Raw genomic sequence first — 9877 nt, 5'->3', positions numbered from 1 at the left:
AAGGGCAACAGTAACAATGGGAAGACCAGAACAAGCCCCTGGTTCACCCGACGGTGTAAGGAGGCAAAAACAAAGTGCAATAGAGAATGGAAAAAGTACAGAAGGCAGAGAACACACGAAAATAGGGAGATCAGTCGCAGAGCCAGGAATGAGTACGCACAGGTAAGGAGGGAGGCCCAGCGTCAGTATGAAAATGACATAGCATCGAGAATCAAGACTGACCCGAAACTGTTGTATAGCCACATCAGGAGGAAGACAACAGCCAAAGACCAGGTGATCAGATTAAGGACAGAAGGTGGAGAACTCACAAGAAATGATCAGGAGGTATGTGAGGAGCTGAACAGGAGATTTAAGGAAGTTTTTACAGTAGAAACAGGAAGGGCTGTGGGAAGACAGCACAGAAGGGAACATCAAGAGGGAATATACCAACAAGTGTTGGATGACATACGAACAACTGAGGAGGAGGTGAAGAAGCTCTTAAGTGACCTTGACACCTCAAAGGCGATGGGACCGGACAACATCTCCCCATGGGTCCTTAGAGAAGGAGCAGAGATGCTGTGTGTGCCTCTAACCACAATCTTCAACACATCCCTTGAAACTGGGCAACTACCTGAGAAATGGAAGACAGCTAATGTAGTCCCCATATTTAAGAAAGGAAACAGAAACGAGGCACTAAACTACAGACCTGTGTCTCTGACATGTATTGTGTGCAAAGTCATGGAGAAGATTATCAGGAGGAGAGTGGTCGAACACCTGGAAAGGAACAAGATTATAAATGAAAACCAGCATGGGTTCATGGAAGGCAAATCTTGTATCACAAACCTCCTGGAGTTTTATGACAAGGTAACAGAAGTAAGACATGAGAGAGAGGGTTGGGTAGATTGCATTTTCCTAGACTGCAGGAAGGCCTTTGACACAGTTCCCCACAAGAGATTAGTGCAGAAGCTGGAGGATCAGGCACACGTAAAAGGAAGGGCACTGCAATGGATAAGGGAATACCTGACAGGGAGGCAGCAACGAGTCATGGTACGTGAAGAGGTATCACAGTGGGCGCCTGTTACGAGCGGGGTCCCACAGGGGTCAGTTCTAGGACCAGTGCTATTTTTGATATATGTGAACGACATGATGGAAGGAATAGACTCTGAAGTGTCCCTGTTCGCAGATGACGTGAAGTTGATGAGAAGAATTAAATCGGACGAGGATGAGGCAGGACTGCAAAGAGACCTGGAGAGGCTGGACATGTGGTCCAGTAACTGGCTTCTCGAATTCAATCCAGCCAAATGCAAAGTCATGAAGATTGGGGAGAGGCAAAGAAGACCGCAGACAGAGTATAGGCTAGGTGGACAAAGACTACAGACCTCACTCAGGGAGAAAGACCTTGGGGTGACCATAACACCGAGCACATCACCGGAGGCACACATCAACCAAATAACCGCTGCAGCATACGGGCGCCTGGCAAACCTGAGAATAGCGTTCCGATACCTTAATAAGGAATCGTTCAAGACACTGTACACTGTGTATGTTAGGCCCATACTGGAGTATGCAGCACCAGTCTGGAACCCACACCTGGTCAAGCACGTCAAGAAGTTAGAGAAAGTACAAAGGTTTGCAACAAGGCTAGTCCCAGAGCTCAAGGGAATGTCGTACGAGGAAAGGTTAAGGGAAATCGGACTGACGACACTGGAGGACAGAAGGGTCAGGGGAGACATGATAACGACATACAAGATACTGCGGGGAATAGACAAGGTGGACAGAGATAGGATGTTCCAGAGAGGGGACACAGGGACAAGGGGTCACAACTGGAAGCTGAAGACTCAGACGAGTCACAGGGACGTTAGGAAGTATTTCTTCAGTCATAGAGTTGTCAGCAAGTGGAATAGCCTAGCAAGTGAAGTAGTGGAGGCAGGAACCATACATAGTTTTAAGAAGAGGTATGACAAAGCTCAGGAAGCAGAGAGAGAGAGGATCCAGTAGCGATCAGTGAAGAGGCGGGGCCAGGAGCTGAGTCTCGACCCCTGCAACCACAATTAGGTGAGTACAATTAGGTGAGTACACACACGAGCATACATAAGTGCTCACTCATTATATGTGATTGGTGTCGATTTAGGACACTGCGAGACAGTAATACCAATCAGCAGATGAGACCTGGTTTGATACCAATCTGGAGAGGTGACCTTCGCAGGGTGAAGAACTATTGTGCGGTAGAAAGACTGATAACAGAAAATGCGAGGCAAGAGACAACAACAACCACAACAACAACAACAAACCACAACAACAACTACAATCACAACCACATCAACAACCACAACAACAACAATAACCACAAGCCACAACAACAACTACGACCACAACCACAACAACAACAATCACAAACCACAACAATAATAACAACAACAACCACAGCCACAGCAACAACCATAACCACAACAACAGTCACAACCACAACCACAACAACAGTCACAACCACAGCCATAACAACAACCACAACCACAACAACAAACACACCCACAACCATAACAATCACAACCACAACGACAATCACAACCACAACAACAATCACAACCACAACAACAATCACAACCACAACAACAATCACAACCACAACAACAATCACAACCACAACAACAATCACAACCACAACAACAATCACAACCACAACAACAATCACAACCACAACAACAATCACAACCACAACAACTACATCAACAAAACTTATAACGAAAGATTATAATGAAATGTGTGAGCTGGTTACAAGTGAAAATAAGCAATGTTGCTGATGTGAGGGGGTTAGATGAGGTGGGGTTGAGATGAGGTGGGGTTGAGATGAGGTAGGGTTGAGATGAGATAAGGTTGAGATGAGGTGGGGTTGACATGAGGAGGGGTTGAGATGAGGTGGGGTTGAGATGAGATGGGATTGAGATGAGGTGGGGTTGAGATGAGGTGGGGTTGAGATGAGGTGGGGTTGAGATGAGGTGGGGTTGTGATGAGGTGGGGTTGTGATGAGGTAAGGTTGAGATGAGGTGGGGTTGAGATGAGGTGGGGTTGAGATGAGGTGGGGTTGAGATGAGGTGGGGTTGAGATGAGGTGGGGTTGAGATGAGGTGGGGTTGAGATGAGGTGGGGTTGAGATGAGATGGGATTGAGATGAGGTGGGGTTGAGATGAGGGAGTTGAGATGAGATGGGGTTGAGATGAGGTGGGGTTGAGATGAGATGGGGTTGAGATGAGATGGGGTTGAGATGAGGTGGGGTTGAGATGAGGTGGGGTTGAGATGAGGTGGGGTTGAGATGAGGTGGGGTAGAGATGAGATGGGGTTGATATGAGGTGGGGTTGAGATGAGGTGGGGTTTAGATGAGATGGGATTGAGATGAGGTGGGGTTGAGATGAGGTGGGGGTAGAGATGTGATGGGTTTGAGATGAGGTGGGGTTGAGATGAGGTGGAGTTTAGATGAGGTGGGGTTGAGATGAGGTGGGGTTGAGATGAGGTCGGGTTGAGATGAAGTGGGGTTGAGATGAGGTGGGTTGAGATGAGATGGGGTTGAGACGTGGAGGGGGTTGAGATGAGGTGGGGTTGAGATGAGGTGGGGTAGAGATGAGATGGGGTTGATATGAGGTGGGGTTGAGATGAGGTGGGGTTTAGATGAGATGGGATTGAGATGAGGTGGGGTTGAGATGAGGTGGGGGTCGAGATGAGATGGGATTGAGATGAGGTGGGGTTGAGATGAGGTGGGGCTTAGATGAGGTGGGGTTGAGATGAGGTGGGGTTGAGATGAGGTGGGGTTGAGATGAGGTGGGGTTGAGATGAGGTGGGGTTGAGATGAGGTGGGTTGAGATGAGGTGGGGTTGAGATGAGGTGGGGTTGAGATGAGGGGGTTGAGATGAGGTGGGGTTGAGATGAGGTGGGGTTGAGATGAGCTGGGTTTGAGATGAGGTGGGGTTGAGATGAGGTGGGGTTGAGATGAGGTGGGGTTGAGATGAGGTAGGGTTGAGATGAGGTAGGGTTGAGATGAGGTGGGGTTGAGATGAGGTAGGGTTGAGATGAGGTGGGGTTGAGATGAGGTGGGGTTGAGATGAGGTGGGGTTGAGATGAGGTGGGGTTGAGATGAGGTGGGGTTGAGATGAGGTGGGGTTGAGATGAGGTGGGGTTGAGATGGTAAAGCGAGAAGTTAAAGCAGCAATAAACTCACAAGCTTAACTAACACAAAAATAATTCCTAATTCTCATTCTGCCTCATTACCTCGTAACAAGACGACCCTCTATAAGCGTCAAGGCGCACTTTCCCATCGTAAATCATAGCGAAACAGACTCTAAGTCGTTCCTCAGCTCACCCGTTGTAATTCACGTTGGATGCAAGAATGACCTGAGCCATACGTCGAGTCTGACATCTGTAACGCATGTTTTTCCGGTGTCCGGGTTCTCAGAGAGACTTAAGAGTAGAGTGTGGCCGTATGGTAATGAGAAGCTTCTTAGGGAGGAAAGGGGGAGGGGGAAGGAGAGGAGCTTTAGATGTGTTACCATACTTTGCGGTCGCTACCTCCGCCACAGTGGTCGCTACCGCCACCGCAGTGGTCGCTACCACACAGTGGGAGCTATGTACTCTATAAACTAGCCGCTTCGGTGGCAAAATCTGTTACAATGGACAATAATATCTATAGGTTGTTCACTCTGATGAATTTAAGAGTAATGGTAAACTTCATAATTCCAGATACAGCGGTGCCGGTAACGGAAGTCGACTGCTTAGTGTATCCCCTGGTAGGCAGTGTATTAATGGGGGTACTGAATGTCTTTTGCAGCGACAGCATTGTTTCTCCGTTATTCTGACCACCACTGCAAAACAGTGTTACCACTGGCTTACAGTTTTGCTCTGAAATTTTATCAAGTTTCACTTTAATCAGCGTTATATAAAATCCAAAGAAAATGACTATAGTCAAGTGAATATTTCTAAAGCTGTGGTGGCAGGAGAAGCAGCAGCAGCAGCAGCAGCAGAAATAGCAACAGGAGCAGCAGTGGCAGCACCAGGAACAGCAACAGTACTAAGGGCAGTCAGCAGCATAAACAGTAACAGCAACAGCAGGAGTTAAATATTATATCATGGTCAGAATGTCGAGTTTAATTTTTAAGATTATAATTATGCTTGATTTCTACTGCAGCTTACAGCTAGACTTTAAATAATAATATATTACAAGGACCCCAGTGGAAATAAGTCTTTGTCTGACATTTTTTTTTTGAGGGGGGGGGGGTTCTAGGTAATTTACACGTATGTTAAATTATGTATGATAATTGTACTTATGTGTACTTGTACCTAAATACACTTACTTATTTACCTACTTACAGTGAGTGTTGGGGAGGAGGAGGAGGAGAACAGACGAACGGAAGGAGAAACGGAGGAGAGGCACGAGAAGAATAAAACAGGAGGAGAATGGAAAGATAAGAAATGGTAAAGGAAAGCATAACAAAGATTTTGGAAAGAAGAGACCTTAAAGAAGAAAATTATATAATGATATAAAGAGAACGAGGGAACTGAATTAAAGAGAGAGAATTAAAAAAAGGGAAGAGGAGTAGGAGAACGGGATAAGGATGTAGAAAAGAAGGGGTGGAGGAGGATGGGGTCGGTCAGGGGTTGGGAAATAATGGGTTAAATTGATTTATGGTTATTTAAGAGTCTTGTTTCAACACTCTTCTTGGTTTTACGAGTTGTTTATGTATTGAGTGACACACACACACACACACACACACACACACACACACACACACACACACACACACACACACACACACACAATCACATACGAAAGGCCCCTTGGTGCTAGTGATCAAGTGAACCTGAACTTCGACTACATTGTAGAGTTAACAGTGGAAAGGGAAGCAACACGAGAAGGACTTGAGAAGGCAAACTAGAAAAGAAAGGACTACACAGGCATGAAGCTATTCCTGCACGAGGTGCAGTGGGGAAAGGGAACTGGAGGGAAAGACAGTAAATGAAATGATGTATCACGTGACCATAAAGTGCAGGGAGACAGAGAAGCTCGTACCCAAGGGTCACAAAACAATGGGAAGACCAGGACGAGCCTTTGGATCATCCGAAGGTGTAGAGAGGCCAAAGCTAGGTGCACTAGAGCATGGTAGAGGAATAGAAAACAAAGGACCCAAGAAAATTAAGAGACGAGTCGAAACTGTTGGACAGCCACATCAGGAGGAAAACAACAGTCAAGGACTAAGTAATCAGGCTGAGGAAGGAAGGAGGGAAGATCATAAGAAGTTTGTAACGAGCTCAAAGCGAGATTTGGGAAGGTATTTTCAGTGGAGACAAAGGCTATCAGCAAATCCCAGTACGACTCTGTGTTTAGTGAGTCACTAATCCGTCTGAGGATCGACGATCCAAATGATTTCTTCATGAATGAGCCTCAAAACTCCATCAATGTATGCCAGATTTCCGACATTACCCTAACTCCGATAGACTTTGAAAAAGCCATTGACAACATGCCCATGCACTCAGCCCCGGGCTCAGACTCGTGGAACTCTGTGTTCATTAAGAACTGCAAGAAACCCCTCTCTGACGTCCCACACCATAAAAATCTTTGAAAGAGTGCTAAGAAGCAGGATTGCAAACCACATGGATTCCCAAAAACTGCACAATCAAGGGCAACATGGGTTCAGGGCAGGTCGCTCCTGCCTCTCACAACTACTGGATCACTATGATATGGCCTTGGATGCACTGGAAGAAAATCAGAATGCAGATGTAATATACACAGATTTTGCAAAAGCGTTTGACAAGTGCGATCATGGCGTAATAGCGCACAAAATACGTGCTAAAGGAATAACTGGCAAAGTGGGGAGATGGGTCTTCAACTTCCTAACCAATCGAACACAAAGAGCAGTGGTCTACAGAGTTAAATCGGAGGCTGCCATAGTGAAGAGCTCTGTTCCACAAGGGACAGTACTCGCCCCCATCCTGTTCCTCATCCTCATATCAGACATAGACAGAGATATACACCACAGCACCGTATCATCCTTTGCAGACGATACTAGGATCTGCATGAGGCTGTCAGCTATTGAGGACACGGTTAACCTCCAAGAAGATATAAACACAGTTTTCCAGTGGGCAACGGAAAACAATATGATGTTCAATGAGGACAAATTCCAACTACTCCGTTGTGGAAAACTGGAGGGGATAATAATTAGAACAGAGTATACTACAAACTCTGGCCATACAATAGAGCGGAAAAATAATGTAAGGGACCTGGGAGTAGTAATGTCTGAGGATCTCACTTTCAAGGATCACAACAGTGCCATGATCACAAGTGCAAAGAAAATGATAGGATGGATAATGAGAACGTTCAAAACGAGAGATGCCAAGCCAATGATGATCCTTTTCAAATCACTTGTTCTCTCTAGGCTGGAATACTGCTGTACATTAACATCTCCGTTCAAAGCAGGTGAAATTGCAGATCTAGAGAGTGTACAGAGAACCTTCTGCACATATAAGTTCTGCCAAGCACCTTAACTACGCTTGGAAGCACTGGACTTGTACTTCTTGGAACGCAGGAGAGAGAGATATATCATAATCTACACTTGGAAAATCCTGGAAGGAATGGTCCCGAATTTGCACACAGAAATCACTCCCTACGAAAGTAAAAGACTGGGCAGGCGATGCAAAATACCCTCAATTAAAAGTAGGGGCGCCATTGGTACACTAAGAGAAAACACCATAAGTGTCCGGGGCCCAAGACTGTTCAACAGCCTCCCACCAAGCATAAGGGGAATTACCAATAAACCCCTGGCTGCCTTCAAGAGAGAGCTGGACAGATACCTAAAGTCAGTGCCGGATCAGCCGGGCTGCGGTTCGTACGTTAGACTGCGTGCGCCCAGTAGTAACAGCCTGGTTGATCAGGCCCCAATCAACCGGGAGGCCTGGTCGTGAACCGGGCCGCGGGGGCGTTGATCCCCGGAATAACCTCCAGGTAGACTCCAGGTAGCCAGGAAACAGGGATGGTAGGATACACCAACAAGTGGTGGACACTAAACGAACTAGATACCTCAAAGACAGTGGGACTGGACAGCATCTCTCCATGGGTCCTGCGAGAGGAGCAGAGGCACTGTGTGCGCCCATAACATCTGTCGTAACCGGGCAACTATCTGAGGTGTGGAAGACAGCAGATGTAGTCCCAGTTATCAAAAAAGGAGGCACAGGCAGCATTAAACTAAAGACCAGTGTCACTGACGTGTATAGTATGCAAAGCCATGGAGAAGATTATCAGGAAAAGAGTGGTAGAGTACCTAGAAAGAAATGAGTTTATACACGATAACCAGCACGGTTTCAGGGAGGGAAAATCCTGTCACAAACCTATTGGAGTTTTAAGAGATGGTAACAGAAGTAAGACAGGAGAGGGAGGGGTGTGTAGATTACATTTTCTTTGTACAAAGACTTTCGAAACAGTTTCGTACAAGAGATAAGTGCAAAAGCTAGAGGAGCAGGCAGAAATAACAGGAAATGCACTGAAATGGATCAGAGAATAACTAACAAGAAGGAAACAACGAGTGTTGGTATGTGACGAGGTGTCAAAGTGGGCGCATGTCACGACCGGGGTTCCACAAGTGTCGGTCCTAGGGCCAGGGTTGTTTCTGGTATATGTGAATAATATGACGGAAAGAATATATACAGAGGTGTCTCTGTTTACAGACGACATGAAGCTAATGCGAAGAATTCAAGCGGACGAGAATCAGGCAGGAATACAAAGGGATCTGGACAAGGCTGCAAGCCTGGTCCAACAACTGACTCCTGGAATTTAATCCCACCAAGTGAAAAGTCACGATGAGTGGGGAAGGTCTAAGAAGACTGCAAACGGAGTACACACTAGTGGGCACCAAAGGCTGCAAACCTCACTCAGGAAAAGGCTCTTAGGGTGAGTATCATGCCGAGCACATCTCCCATGGCGCACAACGAAATAACTGCTGCAGCATAAGGGCTCCTTTCAAACAGCATTTTGACACCTGAGTAAGGAGTCATTCAAGACATTGTACGCTGTGTACGACAGGCCGCTAGTGGAGTATGCAACACTAGGATGGAACCCATAACTGGTCAAGCACGTAAAGAAATTAGAGAAAATGCAAAGGTTTGCAACAAGACTAGTCCAGAAGCTAAGGGGCATGTCTTACTAGGAAAGGTTAAGGGTAATCAACACTGGAAAATACCAGGGATAGGGAAAACATGATAACAGCATAAAATACTGAGAGGAATTGACAAGGTGGATAGTGACAGAATGTTTCAGAGATGGGACACAGCAACAAGGGAAGACAACTGGAAAATGAAAATTCAGATGAGTCACACGGATGTTAGGAAGTATCTCTTCAGTCTTAGAGGTGTCAGGAAGTGGAACAATCCGGAGAGTGATGAAGTGGAGGCAAGGTCCTTACTGAAGGAAGTACACTGAATTGGGATAATGTTGCACTTGATAAAATTCTAACTGGGCGAAACGTCGTCTCCTAGTAAATGTTACCACATTTAGAAGCTTTTTTTGAATAATTTCACGGATAAGTGACAGAAAATATTCCGAAAGAAACACACACACACACACACACACATAATCTGGGGACAGATGTGGTGGAGGAAGGATCCATACATAGCTTTAAGAAGAGGTATGACAAAGCTCATGGAGCAGGAAGAGTGACCTAGTAGCGACCAGTGAAGAGGCGGGGCCACGAGCTATGAATCGACCCCAGTAACCACAACTAGGTGAGTATACACACGACCAGAGACTTAACTCATTATTTTAAAAAGTTTTAATCGATTTTTTTTGGCAATTGTCTATTAAAACATTTGATTTATTCTGGTAATATATGTCTTTGAGATAGACAGTTGACGTTGACAGAGACAATCCA

The sequence above is a fragment of the Cherax quadricarinatus genome, chromosome 36, assembly GCF_038502225.1.
Source record: "Cherax quadricarinatus isolate ZL_2023a chromosome 36, ASM3850222v1, whole genome shotgun sequence".
Lineage (NCBI taxonomy): Eukaryota > Metazoa > Arthropoda > Malacostraca > Decapoda > Parastacidae > Cherax > Cherax quadricarinatus.
The sequence above is the reverse complement of the archived record's forward strand: the minus strand, read 5'-3'. Positions refer to the sequence as shown.